This window comes from Crinia signifera, chromosome 2, assembly GCF_055691185.1.
Source record: "Crinia signifera chromosome 2, ASM5569118v1, whole genome shotgun sequence".
Taxonomy (NCBI): domain Eukaryota; kingdom Metazoa; phylum Chordata; class Amphibia; order Anura; family Myobatrachidae; genus Crinia; species Crinia signifera.
Genome location: NC_139218.1, coordinates 96,877,091 through 96,895,648, shown reverse-complemented (window position 1 = coordinate 96,895,648; position 18,558 = coordinate 96,877,091). Strand labels below are relative to the sequence as shown.

Below are 18,558 nucleotides of genomic sequence, written 5' to 3'. Positions count from 1 at the left end.
CTCTGCCGAATGGCCAACCCCTTTGTAAGCAGGCGAGTTGTTGTGTTCGCTAACACATCCCCTTGCACGCAGCCGCTAGAGGAGAAATCATTCGATGGTCGCTCAGCATCCAATGATTTCTCCTGCCTTTGGTAATAAAAGAGTCTAAACTTACTTTTATTACAGCCCCTATCCGCCAAAAAGGTGGCGGGCGCTGACGTCATGTGAAGTCAGCGACCCGCCCCATGTAGACATTGGCTGCCTACGTTCCCAGGGGGAAGTCCGGTGTTTTCATGGGGACCCCCATAAAATGCTGGGTGTTGCCCTATAGCTGCCCCCAGCCATCCCCTTAGTGTGTGAATGCCTCGGCGGTTGTGTGATACAAATATGCGCATGAGCAGACCCCTACCATCGGAACAGGGCCAAAATCGGACCCAGCTGAAAGGTCTGAATTGGAGACCCATGACGCAAGAGAAGGGGGTGGGTCAGAGAAACTGGTATCCTGTCTCAGGAGTCTGGAGGAACTGCAGCAAACCACAAGTTCCTCCACATTCTAGGAGTGTAGCTAAGTATGAATTGCGGTTCAGACTTTATTACAGCAAGTGTTAACAATCTGTGTATTCTTCTTTTCCACACTGAATGAGTTAAAAGAATAACTAGATTATCTCCTAACTTTTGTCTCTTCCATCCACAGTAATGCAGTGTAGCAATTCTATTAATAAGCCTGCACATTATATCCCTAAGGCAAAGAGTATGGGTAAGAAAAACCTCTTGTGATGGTGCTTGCCTGTGCTGTTTGTACTCGTTTCCCCTGTGGGGTGACTGACATAGACTCTCATATACTTGCACATTTGCCGGTCATATTTTAATTGTTTATGTACAGTTTTATAGGAAAGAAGAAGCCACTGTTCCTTGACAATAATTACATGTCATGCAGCACAGAGCAGGGAAGAAATATTAATAAAAGGTACACAGTACTCGGATGTGTTAGTCATTTCAAATATCTGCTTAGAGAAAGAATTGCGTTTTAATTTCAGGTGTGTTTATGCATATATTTTGTTACTTAATTAGGTCCCATGTAAGGGCGTTTTTACCGGATGTGTAGGGAGTGCAGCTGCTATGGAGGCAAGAGATGAGAGGGGCCGACTTCCCTGCTTGGAGGTGTTAGAGAAGGCAATGGCCATTTTTGGAGGGACATTTTCAACAATATGAAGGGGCAGGCACAAACAACACCACCCCCCCTCCCGCTGGAACCACAGAACCGTGGCAGATGGGGTATGGGGTCTTATGACAACGTGCGGAACCCTTGACAATGACCATGTACTATAGGAGAGCGGGGCACCAGAAACATTTTTTTGTCAGGGGGCACAAATTTATAGTTACGCCACTGTTCATAGAGGGCATTACAAACTGTTGCCTTAGGGCCTACAATATATCTAGTTACACCGCTAGACATGCTCATTGTGATGTGGTATACAGTGAACTGGGGGCATTATAATGTTACATAATATGAACGGGGGCACCCTAATGTGGCACAGGGCCAAATGTATCAAGCTTAAAGTGATAAAATGGAAAGTGATAAACAGCAAGCCAATCTGCTCCTAACTGCCATGTGACAGGCTGGGTTTGAGAAATGACAGGTAGGAGCTGATTGTTTCTCCACTTTTTGAAGCTTGATACATTTGGCGCACAGTATGAAGTACTATAGTATAGTATAATATGAACTCTGGAAGCATTGTAAATGCAGTGATGTGCTTCAGAGTTTTGACTATAAAAAGAAACACATTTATAACTTGTAAGTGTCCTCTATGTATTATTCTGTATCATTTATATAGAAAGAGACGGGAGATGAGGGAGCAACTAGCTCAGCCTCACCTCTCAGACACTGCTTGGAGTGGCAGCCTGGTCACACAGCAGTCAACAATACCACAGAGAAAAAGAGTTGGGGAAGGCAGAGGGCATGCCTTGAGCTTTGATGGACTCCTCTGAGGATCAGGTGACCAGTCCAGACAGTGCTCAGACACCAGACCTTAGCAGCACTGTGTCTATACTCCCTTCAGTTAATGTCCACTTCCAATGTGGTGGAAGTGAGGTTGCGTGAGAGTGGAAATGCAGACTCCACTAGTTTGATTTTTCAATTCTGCCTCCCCTGCCTGCAGCTCCACAGGCTATTATGTGTTATAAACCGCATGCAAAATTGCATCAATGTAAAAATCAGCACATCAAGTGCCAATCTTAAGTGAGCTCTCCCTGGGAGCTGCCGGGGAATCTCAGGAGAAGTCGGACAGACTTGTCCTAAGTCGGCCTAATGTATGACGGCCTTAAGTGATGGAAATAGTTTGTTCTAAGGGGAATTTTCTTTGCTGGGGGAGATCTGTGTGAGAGGTTGTTCTGTGCTAGGCATATGTTTGTTCTACAGGACATCTGTGTGTAGAGGATCTGTGGGGGGACCAGAACTGTGCAAATCAGGCTTGTTTATTCATATATGGTGTAAAAATGTGGCTCTAATACTAGCCAGTGCCTTCTCTCAGCTATTGCCCTCATGTCACTGCTGTAAGTTGGAATAATATGAACTAAATATGAACTCAAAAACGAATAAAGGGGGATAGTAATAAACAACCAGCCCTTAACTGCCATGTCACCGACTGTGGTGAATGGCAGTTATGTGCTGATTGGCTGGTAGTTTATTCTTTATTGGAAGTTTAGTACATTTGGCAATATATGTGATAATGTGAAGGGGGGGGGGGGGGGGGGGTGTACTGCATTCCAGAATATGCACTGGTAGATGGGTCAATAATGGGTCACTGTGAAGCAGGGTACTTATATGAGGCATAAAATCAACACCTGCCGCAGAGAGGGGTCTCTGTAGGCCCCTTCATTATGTTGCTACGCCTGACCCATTGAGTCCCATGCAGTTTTTTTTTTTAAGTCTCCATTTTTACACAAGGATTAGTATTTTTATTTTTAAAACACAGGGCCTCAATTATGGTATAACTAACCTTCTGCCTGCTAAATTTCCACCCCACCATGTGGATATTGACTTAGAACTACTGTATGTTTTTTTTTTTTTTTTAAACTCTGCTCCTAGATATTACACAATGGGAATGATGCATATTAGATAAATTGGGTTTCTCATCACCATTTTCTCAGTAATTTAGCCTTTTCTGTTTTATTACCACTACTGTGATATAATGATTAGCCTGAGATATAATGATTAGCCTTTCAATCATCTTACTGCAAGATGAATTTTCCTAATTATTATTCACAATTAAGCTTGAACCACAGATTTACAAAGCAAGAGCCATTAAATTGAGCACTGGTGTACAACTAAATGCATATACAGATTGTGTAGACTGGCCTTAAGCAGCTGGAGAATCAAAATCATTTAATGAGGACCCGTTAAATATAACGTTATATATGTTTACAATGTAGCCTCTAAGTGGGAAGTATACGATTCCTCTAAACACGTATGAGCCTATTTAAAAGTCATCCATTTGCCAAGTGCTTTTATACAGGACAAAGAAATTCAAGGTGACTTATAATGTGCTAATATTTCAATTTAACTGTATATTTCACCTTCCAATATCCGATATTTCTACAATCAGTACAAGATACAGTCGTTTAGTGTTTTCTTTTCCATATTAATACATTACAGAATTTTTATTAAATGGAAAAAGTACAGCCATCAGGTTTGGTAAGAAGATCTGAGATAAGTTACAGCATAGGAATGGGTATGGTTCTTATTGTACTGGTATCAAATTATTTAAACAATTAGCCAAAAAGATTGAAGCAATAAATGTTGCCAATCAAAAGTACAGTACAATTAATAGTGGGGCGGAAAAGCCAAATTATTTAACACTTATGATAAAAGCATAGAATTTGGCACAGAGCATGTGTTAGGCTGATTGAACCTAGAACAAAATGAGTGTCCTTTATTCAAAAGACTGAGTTGCATTTAAAAACTAGCCTGGATAACCAGAAGTAGCACTCACAGTTCCAATGAAGCTTTGTCGCTAATTGAATCTACCTCTTAAACATAACGGTCTGTATTCCATTACTCTGCATTGACAATGGTTACAGAGAAAATTACAACATGAAAATGAAAGTTACCCCCCCAAAAAAATATCCTTGAAAACCGTAACACTGATTTCACTGCGCCTATTTATAAATTAGGGGGTCTTCCTGCCCCTTTCCCTACCAATTGCTGACAGCCGCATGTCTAAAAGGGATAGACTACTAATACCTGTTGCATTAGCCTCGCTCCCCAGCACACACTGCATGCTTGGCAGTAGTCAGTACTCTATCCCTACATGATGTGACGCCCGCTTAGCCACCAACCAGTTCTCACAACGGTGACCCCCAGTGAATAGTGTGGGCCCCCCTAAGCGGCTATACCGATATTGTTTTTTTTTTTTTTTACAAACCATGAGGGCTGGCCACAACTCCCCCATTGGACATGCATACCTCCCAACTGTCACGATTCCGTCGGGACAGTCCCGATTTTCGGGTCCTGTCCCGACGTCCCACCCGCGGCAGGCATTGTCCCGCTGCGGGGGGTGGCAGTTGGGAGACCCCCCAATGTAGTAGAATAGACGCTGTGCGCATGCGCACAGCGTCTATTCTCGTATGAAAATGAGGTCGCGGCTAATTAGCATAAGCCGCGCCCTCATTTGCATACGCCACGCCCCCTTTTCGGGCGCTCGCGCGGCGAAGTCCCTATTTCTTAACATGAAAAGTTGGGAGGTATGGACATGCCCTATCTGTACCAGGCAGAGCTTGCCCAGTGATGAAGTTTTGTCACTAATGGGCAGATTGTTTGACAGCATACTTCACTAAAACCTGTTGCATGTTTTGTAAAATGTTTTCTGACACTTGTTTGCCATGTTGTTTTAAATGATGTGGTAATATATTTACTGCAGTTGATTGATACTGACTGGAAGTGGTCTGCTGCACCATCTATTTCTGCTCTTATCAATAGGGTTTGGTATACTGCTTCTATGGAATATATTGCTGCCCTCCTCCGTGATAAAATCCCAATTTTCTTAAAGTGAGGATTCCCTGGTACTCTCATTATAAGACTCTCGCCAGGCCTGAAATAAACTTTATTCCATTATCATGTATTGTTACTGTTTACTGATGTTTAGGAGCTCTCCTTGTCTATTTATTTATTTATTTGCTTTTGGTACTTTTTTCCTAGCACGGCGCTCTTCGCATCGTATACCATAAGACTAAATATGGTATACAATGGGATGCGATGCGACGCGATATTGTACAATAAAATATCGTATCGCATCGTATGCCATATAATGGCATTCAATGCGATGGTATACGATTTTTTATTGTACAACCACCCTGATGGGTCCGTACAATGTTAAATGCCCCCCCATTGTCAACGCCACCCCCAGATTAAACGCCAACCTGAAGCGTGGCGAGCGCAGAAAGCCCGCGAGGGGCGGCGGCACGCATCCTCCGACCTTTTCATGCCCCCACTATCCACGTCGGCGTGGAGTTGTTTCTAGATAGTGTGGCGAGCGCAGCGAGCCCGAAGCATGGCGAGCGCAGCGAGCCCCGCGAGGGGATGCGCAATACATGTAAAGTAATATGCGTCCCCTCGCTACACTGTCTAGAATCAACTCCACGCCGATGTGGATAGTGGGGTCATGAAATACAGGTACAATAAAAAAATCGCATTGTATGCGGCTATATGGCATGCGATGCAATGGCATAAGATGCCATAAAATGAAAATCGTGGGCGCCCTGCTAGGAAACAAGTACCTTGCTTTTTTTATTGGTGCTTTCATTACCTGGTTTCCCCATTCAGCTTTCCCCATCCCAGATTAGTTAAGAAATGTTTTCTTAAAATTTGGGGAATTTTTCATACTTTACCATCCACCTGTGAAAGGAGACGTGGTATACTAATTGGCTCAGGTGTAGACATAGACAAAAAAAAAGCATGAAAATCTCATGTCGACCTTTGCATGACTGTCAACCTAGACATTGTCTGTGAGCTATACCACATTCCATTAATAGCATAAATATAATTATGAGAATCCCAATCAGCAATTAGTCAGTCTATCTAAATTGACAAAATGGTCGACACTATGTAGTGTCGAAATTAGGGCGCTATATGCAATTTATAGCACAGAAAAAAGTGTTTTAAAACAGTAATTGGTGATATATAGATAATATATACTATAAGAGCTGCAGCCCTCTGAGTGTACAAGTGTGAGTACACTGCAACTGATCTCTAGCTGGAAATAGAGTATAACCAGCTGAGAATCAGAGGAAAAATGTATACAACAGAAAAGGGGTGGAGAGTTGCGCTAATAAAAATATCAAGTACCATGGAAGAATACACTTACACAAAGGGGGTGTTTTTTATATTTTTACTGAATATATTAAATCTTATTTTAATTTTAAGAAAAAACAATTGTATATAAAAAATAGTATAAAAATTCATATACTTTCAAGGTGGCCACCTAAAGACATACTGTATATCAATATACATTAGTACATAAAAATGCAATTGGATGAATTATAAACGTAGTACAAACACCTGTTTTACTATAATACGTATACGTTTATAATTCATCCAATTGCATTTTTATGTACTAATGTATATTGATATACAGTATGTCTTTAGGTGGCCACCTTGAAAGTATATGAATTTTTATACTATTTTTTATGTACAATTGTTTTTTCTTAAAATTAAAATACGATTTAATATATTCAGTAAAAATATAAAAAACACCCCCTTTGTGTAAGTGTATTCTTCCATGGTACTTGATATTTTTATTAGCGCAGCTCTCCACCTCTTTTCTAAATTACCATATTAAATAATGAAAATCTACTTTTTTATGGGCTGCTTTAAAAATTATCCCCAATTCAAATTATTAGTTCAAATTATTAGTTGGTATTACATGCCTTGATTTAACAATATACACAACCAGTGGCGTATCTGTAATGGGTGTAGTGTGCGTGTGGCTACAGGGGGCTCACACCGCACCCATTTTTCCAATACTATCCCTCCGGAGTCCATCAGCAGCGGCAGATCCCGGAAAAATGGTGCATGGACTTTTTTGGGGGGATCTGCGCATGTGCAGTGGAGTGTGAGTGCTCAGACTCTACAGCCCAGCACTGATGCGAAAATCGCCATAAAAATGTCCCCGGCGCCATTTTTTTCAGGAGGTTTGTGCATGAGCAGTAGGGTCTGAGTGCTCTAGAGCTCAGACCCTACTGATCCCAGCAGAGAGGAGGGGGCCTGGCCAGAGGAGGCTTCACATGGTCCTCCTTCTCTCTTAAGATGCCCCTGTGCAGAACCTATACACAATACTGAATACAATAACATTGTGATGTCAAAACTCATAATTTATAAACTAATTCTAACATTTTTATGATTAAGAAGGCGTTTTTACCAACACATATACATTTTATTATCTTGTAAATTATCCATATTGAGAAAATGGGCATCAGCATACAATTTTAAAAGACAAAATCACAGCCATGTCCTCCCTTAGTACCAGTTTTCCTCTTTATCCAACACTGTACTCTTTGAAGTATAACAGTTTCCAACAAACAGAGACACCACAATATATGAGCTTTCATACTAGGGGTTGTGGCCAACTGTGTCGGGTCTTGCCATGCCCCCATTTAAAAAAGTGGATCAAGTCACTTAAGTTTCTTGATGTCACCATTGGTGCTGGTTGACTTTCATGAATCATTGGTAGCAGTTTACTTATCAACTCACTATTTGAAGTTTATGAAAAGGAGATGCAGGTGGCACGCGTCAGCAGGGCAGAGGTATCAGCGCCATAATGATCTAATTCACAGAGAGTTAAGTCAAACTCCCATTTCAGTTGGAAGTTTGTGGCATGTGTTAGGATGACTTGCCCTCTTGGGAGTTATGAGAGCTCCCTGAAATTTGTTAATCACCGAGACATTCCTGCAGAGTAGGCACATATGCTATAGATGCATAGCTATACCAACTTGGGAGAGTAGATACACCTCCCTGGAAAGCGAGGAAACCCCCATTCCCTCACGCTTCTGACAAAAAATAGTAGGCTAAAGCTACAAACAGAATCAGATGGGCACAACGTTTTTCATGTACATTTGTCAAAGAACACGTAAAACAATAAGTATAACATTTAATGTTCAAGTACCTTCTTCTCCTACACTTCATTTTCTCTTCTATTCAGTCATTTTATTCGAAGCACACAAATGTACAAAGATTAAAACAGATAGCAGGTATCAAAAAAATAAAAGAGCAGCACGGCGGACCATCCCACGTGGATTCAGACAATAACGGGAGCATACTGTTGATATAGTCAAGGAGCATACACAGTAGTCGTTTTGAATGCATTATGAAGATGGTAACAAAGTGGAAGAGGAGAGAGGACTATATATAAATTGCAGAAACTAGAAACTGTGTGGCTTTATTAACACTTTTGGATTAATCACATTGCCACACACACTGACACATACATACATGTGTGTCCTGATGACGAGCTAGTCCTGAAATGTAGTAGGACTGCATTAAATTCACCCTTTGCAGCTCACAAGACCCAAAGTCGTGCTTCTTTTGCTGTATTATTCATGGGAAGCATCTCTCTTTCAATATGGCGCCTGGGCAAGTGATCTTAAATTTTTACACAGCGTAGCACACACACACACATTCCTGTACATACACACAAACACCTGTAAGAAGCTGTGTGCTGCAGCTCCATTACTAGCCCAGAGGCCCTACAATACACTCCATCGAAAAGAGAATAAAATCAATTGCACTGATTTGGGGAAGTGTGTGTGTGTGTGTATGTGGTGGGGGTTTGGGTTTCCAGGTACTCTAAAACCATTAGGAGAGGGGTCGCACCACATTCTTGAAAAACGCATGAATTAGAGCAAGTACTCTCTCAGAAAGCGGAAGCAATACACAAGAAAATATAATTATATATAAAAATAGGAAGACGAACAAGTAAGAGCACTCAGTGCGGAATTGAAAACCCCTTTTTCCCAATTTACTCTAAAACCACCACTGCATGCCTGTATGCCCCGTAGAAAGTAAACCATTAGAAAACATGGGGAAGCGAATCATCGTCATATATATATATATATATATATATATATATATATATATATATATATATATATATATAGTGTGCATTTGTCTCTGAAGCATGGCCATCTGTTGGCAGCAAGTGAAACTACATCTTTTTCTCTCACACACATGCACAAACAGAGGCAATCACAAGGTAGCAGACTTGGTTTTGAAGCATTTGCTTTGAGCAGGCTTACTAGTTTTTATACTATATATATATATTTGTTATAATCAACAGTACAGGAAACATTGTTTCGAAGTATTACACTGGTTTACAGTGCAAACTAATCTAGGCATATTATTTACAGATTTATGTGTCGGAGGCTCAACTGAAATTCAAAGTAAATCTCTCGCTGGGTAGAGCATAAACACAACATTATGCATTTAAACCACTTTAACCTTATCCTAGGGTGCAGATTAAAGTTTATTTTAATTCAGTTTCTGTAGCAGAGCACAACAGATAGCAGCTGTTCAGTTTAAAAAGATAGAAAATTCGAATTTATATCATCTTCCAATGATATACAGTAACAGTAGCGTAATATAGGGAATATACAGTATATATTATGTGATTGTCGTTAAGTCCACCTGGTTTCATTTCAAATTTAGTGCAGAACTTCTATGTACTGTAACTGTAGAAGGAGACAATACAGATGATTTTATATTATATCACATTTCCAGCCAAGATTAAAATCTTTGCTGATATCTTTGTCAGCAGAACTGCAAGGAAACAGAGTGGTTTCCAAAACATTATAAATTATGAAAAATATATGTATAAAAAAAGCAGATGTCTGGCATGGTAGTTGATATGTTTTTTAACATATTCATATAGAGAATTTATTTATTCAAATGACATGTACAGTACTGTAGTTGCAGGAAATGTGTAAGGTGACCTATAGATTCCCTCTGTATCCAGTAGATACAGAGGGTATCTATACAGTACAATGAGCTGTATAAGGGTGGTGTGACATGGGCCATTAAACAGTGCACTGCAAGGCAGGGGGCGCTGTTCTGCAGGACCTGACAATTTTTTGTTTAAGTGGGTCTTACTTGCAAATTTCTCCTCTTTAATCCCTGGCATCATCCCCTGGCCGCCCCATGGCTCCGTCACCTCCCTAAGCACCTTCAATCCACACTCACATTTCAAAAATACGCTCCTACTTCCCATAATGAATCAAATTGCTCCATAAGTAAGTTATCTCACAGCAACATGATGGCAGGTCATTGGTTTGAATATTGGGTAGGACAGTATTTTGAAATGTGTGCATTAAATAACGTAGGATGTGAGGGTCCTGGAAATAATGGTTCCATTCACACAAAATTCTAATTGTTCAGCAACTTAATGAACATGACTGGGAGAACCAACTTCAAATGTGTATTGTGATTGGAGGCCACTATCTGGGTGATAATGTATTCAAAATCACTTGTAAATAAATTGGTAGTTTTGTTTTATGCACCACTTCTAGAAGAATTTTATAGAAATTTGCATCCTAAATGTGCATACGCACTGGGCATTTTTTGCACAATGTGTATGCCGAGCATCGCTCGGTGCATACACACTGAGCGATTTTCACCTGGCCCAGCGATTTTCACGAGTTGTGAACCAACTTCCACAGCAGGAGATTGTGTAAAGTGGTTCACTTAGCTGGTAAAACAGGCCGACAGGCGGTGGTAGACAACGATAATGCGGGAGCGCACATCAGCTGTCATCGTCTGGCCATACTAACTAACAAGAAAACTGAGCTACTGGACTATGAGATCAAAAACGACTCTCGAATCCATACTGGGCATGGGAATACAGCTATGTATTCTACGGTACATTGTACCAGAAATTCTGGCCATAGATATTAGGGGTGAAATTTAATAGGATGAGAGATTCAAAAAGTTAGAGATTTGGTAATAAATCTCCAGGTTTTTTTTAAAGCGGCAAACATTTACACTGTAAAAATAGTTTGATTTTGAAGTGTAAATGATTGCAGATTTAAAGAAATTGGAGATTTCTTACCAAATCTCTCACTTTCTGAGTCTTTCACCCTATTACATTTCACCCAAGACATTCATTCTGAAGTATACTAGTCTTTTATTGAACGCCATTCCTGGACCAAGCCATCAGTATGGCAAAATGTATTCAAAATATAAAGCTCTGTAATATTTACTTGGCACATTTTTTTTTCTGATTATATTTTGCAAAGTGGCTTTGGCCATTTACCTATAAGTGTTTTATATACAATTGTATTGTAAAAATAATAGGATTTTGGGTACCTACCGGTAAATCCTTTTCTCGTAGTCCATATGGGATACTGGGCTTCACTACTATGGGGATTGAGACCTCCGCAGGAGAGACAGGCACATAAAAGAACTTTCAGTGTGGGTGCACTGGCTCCTCCCCTCAATCTCCCTCCACTAGTCAGTTAATGCAAAAACTGTGCCGAAGGAGAGCATGTGAGGAGTATGTGATAATGTATTGTGGTGAGATTCATCCAGCACACCCAAACGAACAAAAAACATATAAAAGAGGTGAATCCTAACAACTTAAGAGGACACCTGTAACTAGAACAAATCTATAGTCCTATTTATCCTATAGAAAACAAGGCAATAAGCCTAACCATAAAGTAGGTCTGACAGCAGAAAAAGCCGCACTGAGGCGGGCTCCCAGTATCCCATATGGACTACGAGAAAAGGATTTACCGGTAGGTACCCAAAATCCTATTTTCTCTACCGTCCAATGGGATACTGGGCTTCACTACTATGGGGAGGTCCCAAAGCTATCAGAACGGGTGGGAACGTGCGGATTCTGCTGTAGAACCGCATTCCCGAACTGGGAATCCTCCCTGGCCAGGGTGTCAAACTTGTAGAACTTCACAAATGTGTGTTGCCCTGACCAAGTTGCGGCCCTGCATAGCTGCATTGCCGACACCCCTCGAGCAGCCGCCCAAGAGGTACCTACAGACCTGGTTGAATGAGCCTTTACTGAAAAAGGAAGCGACAAACCAGCTGATGCATAAGCCTGCTGGATAGTACATCTTATCCACCTGGCAATGGTACGCGTTGAAGCAGGTAAACCCTTCTTCTGCGCATCATAAAGCACAAACAGGCTGTCCGTCTTACGGATCCTAGCTGTGCGCTTGACATACCCCTTAAGGGTGAGGACCACATCCAAGGTATCTGGTATATCTGGGTGTGTTGCGCTAGAAGGAACCACAATAGGTTGGTTTAGGTGGAACCCTGACACCACCTTTGGAAGGAATTGTGGTCTAGTCCTGAGTTCCGCCCTATCGTTGTGGAACACAAGGTAAGGGCTCCGACAAGATAAGGCCCCGAGCTCGGACACCCTCCTGGCCGAAGCTAGAGCCAGCAAAACAACAGTCTTCCAAGTGAGGTGTCGCAGCTCAGACTCTTCCAATGGAACAAACCGGGCTGATTTCAAGAAAGTAAGAACTACTTCCAAATCCCATGGTGCAGTGGGAGGCACAAAGGGGGGCTGAATCCTCAGCACCCCCTGTAAGAAGGTTTGCACTTCCGGCAAGGCCGCAATCTTTTTCTGAAAAAACACAGATAGTGCAGAGATTTGGACCTTTAAGGAACCCAATCTGAGTCCCTTATCCAGGCCAGCCTGAAGGAAACGTAGCAGACTGTTTAATCGAAAACTGGCCGGCGGCAAGTCATTCTTCTCACACCAGGCAATATATCTGCGCCATATTACATGATAATGAGCAGCCGTCACCGGCTTCCTGGCTTTTATCATTGTAGTGACGACAGAGGGATGGAGACCCTTGTGGACTAAGATCTGCCGCTCAACCTCCAGGCCGTTAAACGTAGCCGCTGTAAGTCCTGGAAGACGAACGGGCCCTGGAGGAGCAGGTCTTTTCTTAGGGGCAGACGCCACGGGTCTTCCACTAGCATGGCCTGAATGTCCCCGTACCAGGCCCTTCTTGGCCAGTCTGGTGCCACCAGTATGGCCTCCGTCCCCTGATGCCGGAGCCGCTTTAGCACCCGAGCCAACAATGGGAGAGTCACGGAGCATTATTAAAGGTGTAAAATATATATCATACATATACCCTGAGGGGTGTCCCTGGTGGTCCAGCGGCAGCACCCCTATGCCAGTTATCAGACGCGGTGTTCACGCGGTCCCTGCTGGAGAGCCGCCATTACTAGCCGTCGTCTTGCCGCACCAGAAATGGCTGCGGGGACCCCTTGTGGGACCCCCAGCCTGTACTCACCACCGATGTCTTCAGACCTGTCAGGGGTGTGCGGCAGCTAGGGGACTTGCTCGCTACAGCGCAATGCTGTGCGGTGACAAGTCCCACGCAGGACTGGATTGTCCTGTAGCAGGGTCAGCTCTGCACCTGAAGAGGTCGGGGACTGACCCTTCCCCTGACACCCACGAAGCAGGACAGCTGTGTGGTCACTACAGCGCCCCAAAATAACAAACTTGAAAATAAATGTGGAAAAAACTCTGGAGCATCCAGAAGCACTGCCTCTCCTGAGGCACATTTTTCAAAACTGACTAGTGGAGGGAGATTGAGGGGAGGAGCCAGTGCACCCACACTGAAAGTTCTTTTATGTGCCTGTCTCTCCTGCGGAGGTCTCAATCCCCATAGTAGTGAAGCCCAGTATCCCATTGGACGGTAGAGAAAAATATGATAAACAGTGGCGTAACTAGATACATGTGGGCCCCATAGCAAAAGTTTGTTAGTGCCCCTATTTATCACATAATGCTGAAAATGTATATAGCCCATGGCACTTTAACAGGCAAAGTGGGCCCCTCTCAGCTCTGGGCACCATAGCAGCTGCACCCCCTGCACCTATGGTAGTTACGCCCTTGATGATAAAAAAAAAAAAGATTCATGCAACAAAACCTGTACACATAATTTGTTCCCCTTAATACAATGAGGAAATGACAAAGTAAAGATGTATAATTTACATCTGCCTAAGTGCAATGTGCATCTGCATTTCAATGTCACTTATCTAGAAGTTTCGATAAAGTTTGCCTAAAACTACAAGGTACAGTATCTTTTTATAACTTTATCCAACGTGTTTATCAAACATCAAAATTTTGTAATGCTCTTAAATGTACTAATATGTAGAACAACCAGAAAGTATGGACATATAATACAACAATTGTTAAAGGATGCCCTTTAGTATGTGATGTGCTAACAGAGACAATGTACTCATACCTGGTATCTTATTTAAGATGTAAAAATGAATTGGAATACGAGGAGCTATAAAATTAGTAACCCCAGTAATTCTAGTTATGTCATTGGCTCTGTTACGGGAGTCCTCCTTAATACACATTTGGTTCAAGAAGTTTTATTTTTCTTTCTTAGTGGAATAGTTTTAAATCACTTTGGAATCTCAATATCTAGAAAAGCTAATGATAATTCTCATTTTAGCTGCATGAAACGTCTATCATACCGCATATGGCAGATTATTTTCCGCTATCAAGCATCCTTAATTTCCTGGCTTCGGAATATGAATTACAATAATGAAAAAAACAGAAGGTTGGTTTCAGAATGTTAATGGTTATAAATGGAATTGAAGAAAAAGCTACACAACTGCATTCTTTGACTTTCTACTTTCCAAGAATCTCTGAGTCACGTTTAAGGTTTCCAAACAGCACAAGAAGTCCAATTTGTATTTTAATATAGAAAAAAAGCATTAACTCATATTAAGTCCAAAGAATCCAGCCGTAATTACAGTAGGACAGGCCAAAGCAGTGTGTGCCACTACATCTACCAGAAATATGTTGCCTGACTCAGAGACATAGCAACACAGGCAGGGAACTAGCTGGGGACATCAGCGCAAATTTTTTATGATATTTTAATTAAATGCGAAATCATTTTGACATGTACATACGTTTATGAGGTCAAACATTGGAAATTCCAAAATGTACCAATACTGATAGGCAAGGAGAAAGCGTCTTTCATATCATATAAAACCAGCCCGATATGACAACAGAACACATTGTACTCATGTTTTTCAAATTTCCTGTTATGATCGGAACACTTGGTGATCCACTAACCCCTATACTTGGAGTCTGAAGTAGGCGATCTGGGGGAGGGATGATACCATTTAAGGCTAATCAGGATATCATGGTCTGCCTCATCCTGAACGTTGTTAGAGAAAGCAGCATTCCACAATGGGTGGTGGGCCAGCGATTACACCATTCTCTGCACTTTGTCCACAGAATCATCTCTACCTCCCATCCAGATCTCCCACAGAAAGCACTGTAACTGATGGTAAACATGATACAACAGATGCCACAAATTGACCCATCAAAGCCAACAGCAGCAATTAACAACCAATAAAACCAAACATTCGACTTACACTGGGGGTGAGTGTAGCCAATCCACGTTTTTATTTTTTGCTGATTCTTTATCGCAGCCAGTTTCCAAACATCTGTTACCTATAAACAAAGGAAAAAAAGTTATTTTCAAAACAGTCAAAATGACATATACATGTTTCATTAAGTTTGAGTTTCTGATTGGTCATGTAAACAGATACACACATGATTTACACATGGCTGCATGATACTGCATGCCTACATGATACAAACTGAAATCATCTGAGCTTATTGCAGCAAAGACACATGACATATGTAATTTGTATACTGCATATCTGAATTTACAAGAATGATCTGCTAGCCCTAAGCAAGGATCATATTGTTTATGTTTGCACTTGGCAAGGATTTTACAAACTGTGTTGCAACATCAGCTACATAGCCATAGACCAAGTAGTAATCATGTACAGTAACAAACGCTGACAATGTATTTAAGAAATGCCATCACTTCTCATTTAAATGTAATATCATTCGCATACGGGAAATGCTGCAAATCTAAATAATTTACAATCCAAAAGGTTCAAAGATAAATGTAACTCCTCTAACCTTCATATGGTAAAGAAGTAGGGGGTCACCATCAATGTTCCCTCTAATTTTACAAAGGCTGTGTGCGGCAAAAGATTTTGGCTGTGCAAGTTTGGAAGGAAATTAAAATTTTTGTGCGTCGCTTAAATATAACTGGAAAATGAAGTTCAGCATTTGTGTTAACTTTACTTCAAAATTATATTAAACATTTAAACATTCAAAACACAGCACACAATGTAGTTAATGGGTGAAACACACATTAATTGAGTCCACAACTGCAAAAAGGGACCACTGCTGTTTTGTGCGCTCTGTTGTAATGTCTGTGCGCACGCTCATCGAGTTGTGTGCGCGCGCACACGCGCACAGCTTAGAGGGAACACTGGTCACCATGTACTACTCCCCCTCAGCTTGCTCACAGTAACAGCAGTCTAAAATATATTGCTTCAGAAATGATAAACCAATATCAATAAGTCCCTCGTTATGCTTTGGATGCCAGGAGAAATAAGTCATTCGAATGGTGATTCCTAATTTACTAAGCTGCAGTATGCAATATATGCAATAGATTAGTGGGATACGTCCGCTAATTGGCGGTAAAATATGCCTAGAAAATACACTTCATTTTCCAGGCGTATTTGGCAGAAGTGTTAAAAAAACCTTGAAACCCCCAAAAATTATTTGAAAAAAAAAAATGGTGTGGGGTCCTCCCCATGGCCATAACCAGCCCAGGGGCACTGGGGACAGCCCCGGGCGGGTAAATTCTGGAGGGGAGGACCCCTTCATTGGTAGGGTCCCCACATCCCTGCCCATGTTGACTGGTCAGGGGGTAAATGCTTTGACCGGGGGGACTTATCTAAAAAAGTCTCTCCCCTGCTGGCTGGTTGGGCCTGGTGCTGGGGACCCCTACTCATTTGTCCCCCGTATTTTGGGAACCAGGACCGGCTCTTGAGCCTGGTGCTGGTTTTAAAATACCCAGGGGACCCCTATTTCATTCCCTGATTTTTTAAACCAGGAATGGCTCTTTGAGCCTTGCGCTGGTTCTGGCCATGGGGGGGACCCCACATCATTTTGTCAAGTTATTTGTTTAATTTTTTTTTACACTGCAGCCTGCACGGATCTGACTGATCCATGCAGTCTGCTGACTCGTATTTCTATTTAGCGGCCGTATATACGGACGCTAAATATGAAGATGAATCCGGCAGAATATGACTCCCTATGCCATCGGCCAGTCTGGGAGGGGGGCAGAATGTTAGCTAGCCAATAGATGTCTGTGGCAACAGTGCCTGGGGGTGACCTGGTATTGATACCATGGTGGTCTATGTCCTGTCTGCTTTGTTGTTGCCACCAACCAGTTTTCAATGGCTCACTGACAGCGAATCGAGGCTGGTGACATGGGGCAATTGGGGGGAGGCACACCTACTTCAAATCTGGGCTGGGCTAGAGTCCCTCTGCACCATCACTGGACTGCAATGCGCTCTTTAGACCACTATATCTGCAGTTCCCAACCTTTCTATCCCATACCCTTTGATTAAGCTTTTCATTTAGGAGCACCCCTCTCAATTTGAAATATAAACAGTACTTTCAAGTGAAGTGGAAGTGGGCAGTATGCGTATCCGGGTGCCGGACGGGGTCCCGACAGTCGGGATCCCAACAGTCATTTACTCGACGTCGGGATCCCGACTGTTAAAATACCGACGCACGGGTTCCCGACGGCCACTGGCCATTCTCCCTCGTGGGGGTCCACGACCCCCGTAGAGGGAGAATAGAATAGATGGCGAGTGTAGCGAGCCATCATGCCCGCAGCATGGCGAGCGCAGCAAGCCCACAAGGGGCTTTGTTGCGCTCGCCACGCTGTCTTAGTCCGCCAGCTGGGATCCCGACTGTCGGAACCCTGTACCACACCTGGGTATCCTTATGCATGTAATTACATTAAGGAGTAGTGGAGTAGTGTGTGGTCCGGAATCGGATACCTCTGTGTCTGGCCGCTGGCTATAGATTGTAAGCTTGCAAGCAGGGCCCTTCTATCTTTTTTAACTGCCTGTAAATACCCAGTTTGTTGTATCACTGTTTCCAATTGTAAAGCGCACCAGAATTTGCTGTGCTATATTTGAAACTGTTAATAAATAAAATAAATCCCGTCTCCGGGGTTCCCGCTAAGGCCTTTATGATTAAAGCAGCTGCTTCTGCCTCCTGTATTAGCGCAGGGGAGATGATCACTGATGTCTGAGGGCAGTTCGGGTAGCTGGTTGGGCAAAAGCATAAGGTGATGCTGCAGACAGAACCGTAAGTGGCGCAAGGTGGTTTGTCTCCTCTGCAACTTCCGCAAATTACCAAAACTATTTTCAAGTACCCCCAGGGGACAGAACCACTTCATTATATGATCGGCAGCAGTATCCATGCCCACAGCTGATGTGTGAATATGTGAGTGATGACATACAGTACAGGCTATCTGTTCCTGCTTCGATGCCTGTCAATATACTGTACAGTATGGTAGACCGTGGAGCAGCTCTGGTAGAAGGCTTGTACTGTAGGGTTTTACATTATTATTATGCAATTATTTTAAAAAAATATTGTGGGGGGGGGGGGGGGGCACAAGTCCCGTACTTTGCCAGGGTTACTCAGACCTCTA

The 18,558-nt window shown here is 42.4% G+C and overlaps 1 protein-coding gene across 4 annotated transcripts in view; it reads right to left on the bottom strand.

Annotated features, from left to right (window-relative positions):
• Window positions 1–18,558, bottom strand: part of TBL1X (transducin beta like 1 X-linked) — a 250,978-nt gene that overhangs the window by 133,648 nt on the left and 98,772 nt on the right. For all 4 annotated transcript variants that reach the window (XM_083172578.1, XM_083172579.1, XM_083172577.1 and 1 more), the window contains one exon: window positions 15,395–15,473. The gene's annotated coding sequence lies outside the window, so the exon portion shown is untranslated. The remainder of the gene's footprint in view (window positions 1–15,394; window positions 15,474–18,558) is intronic.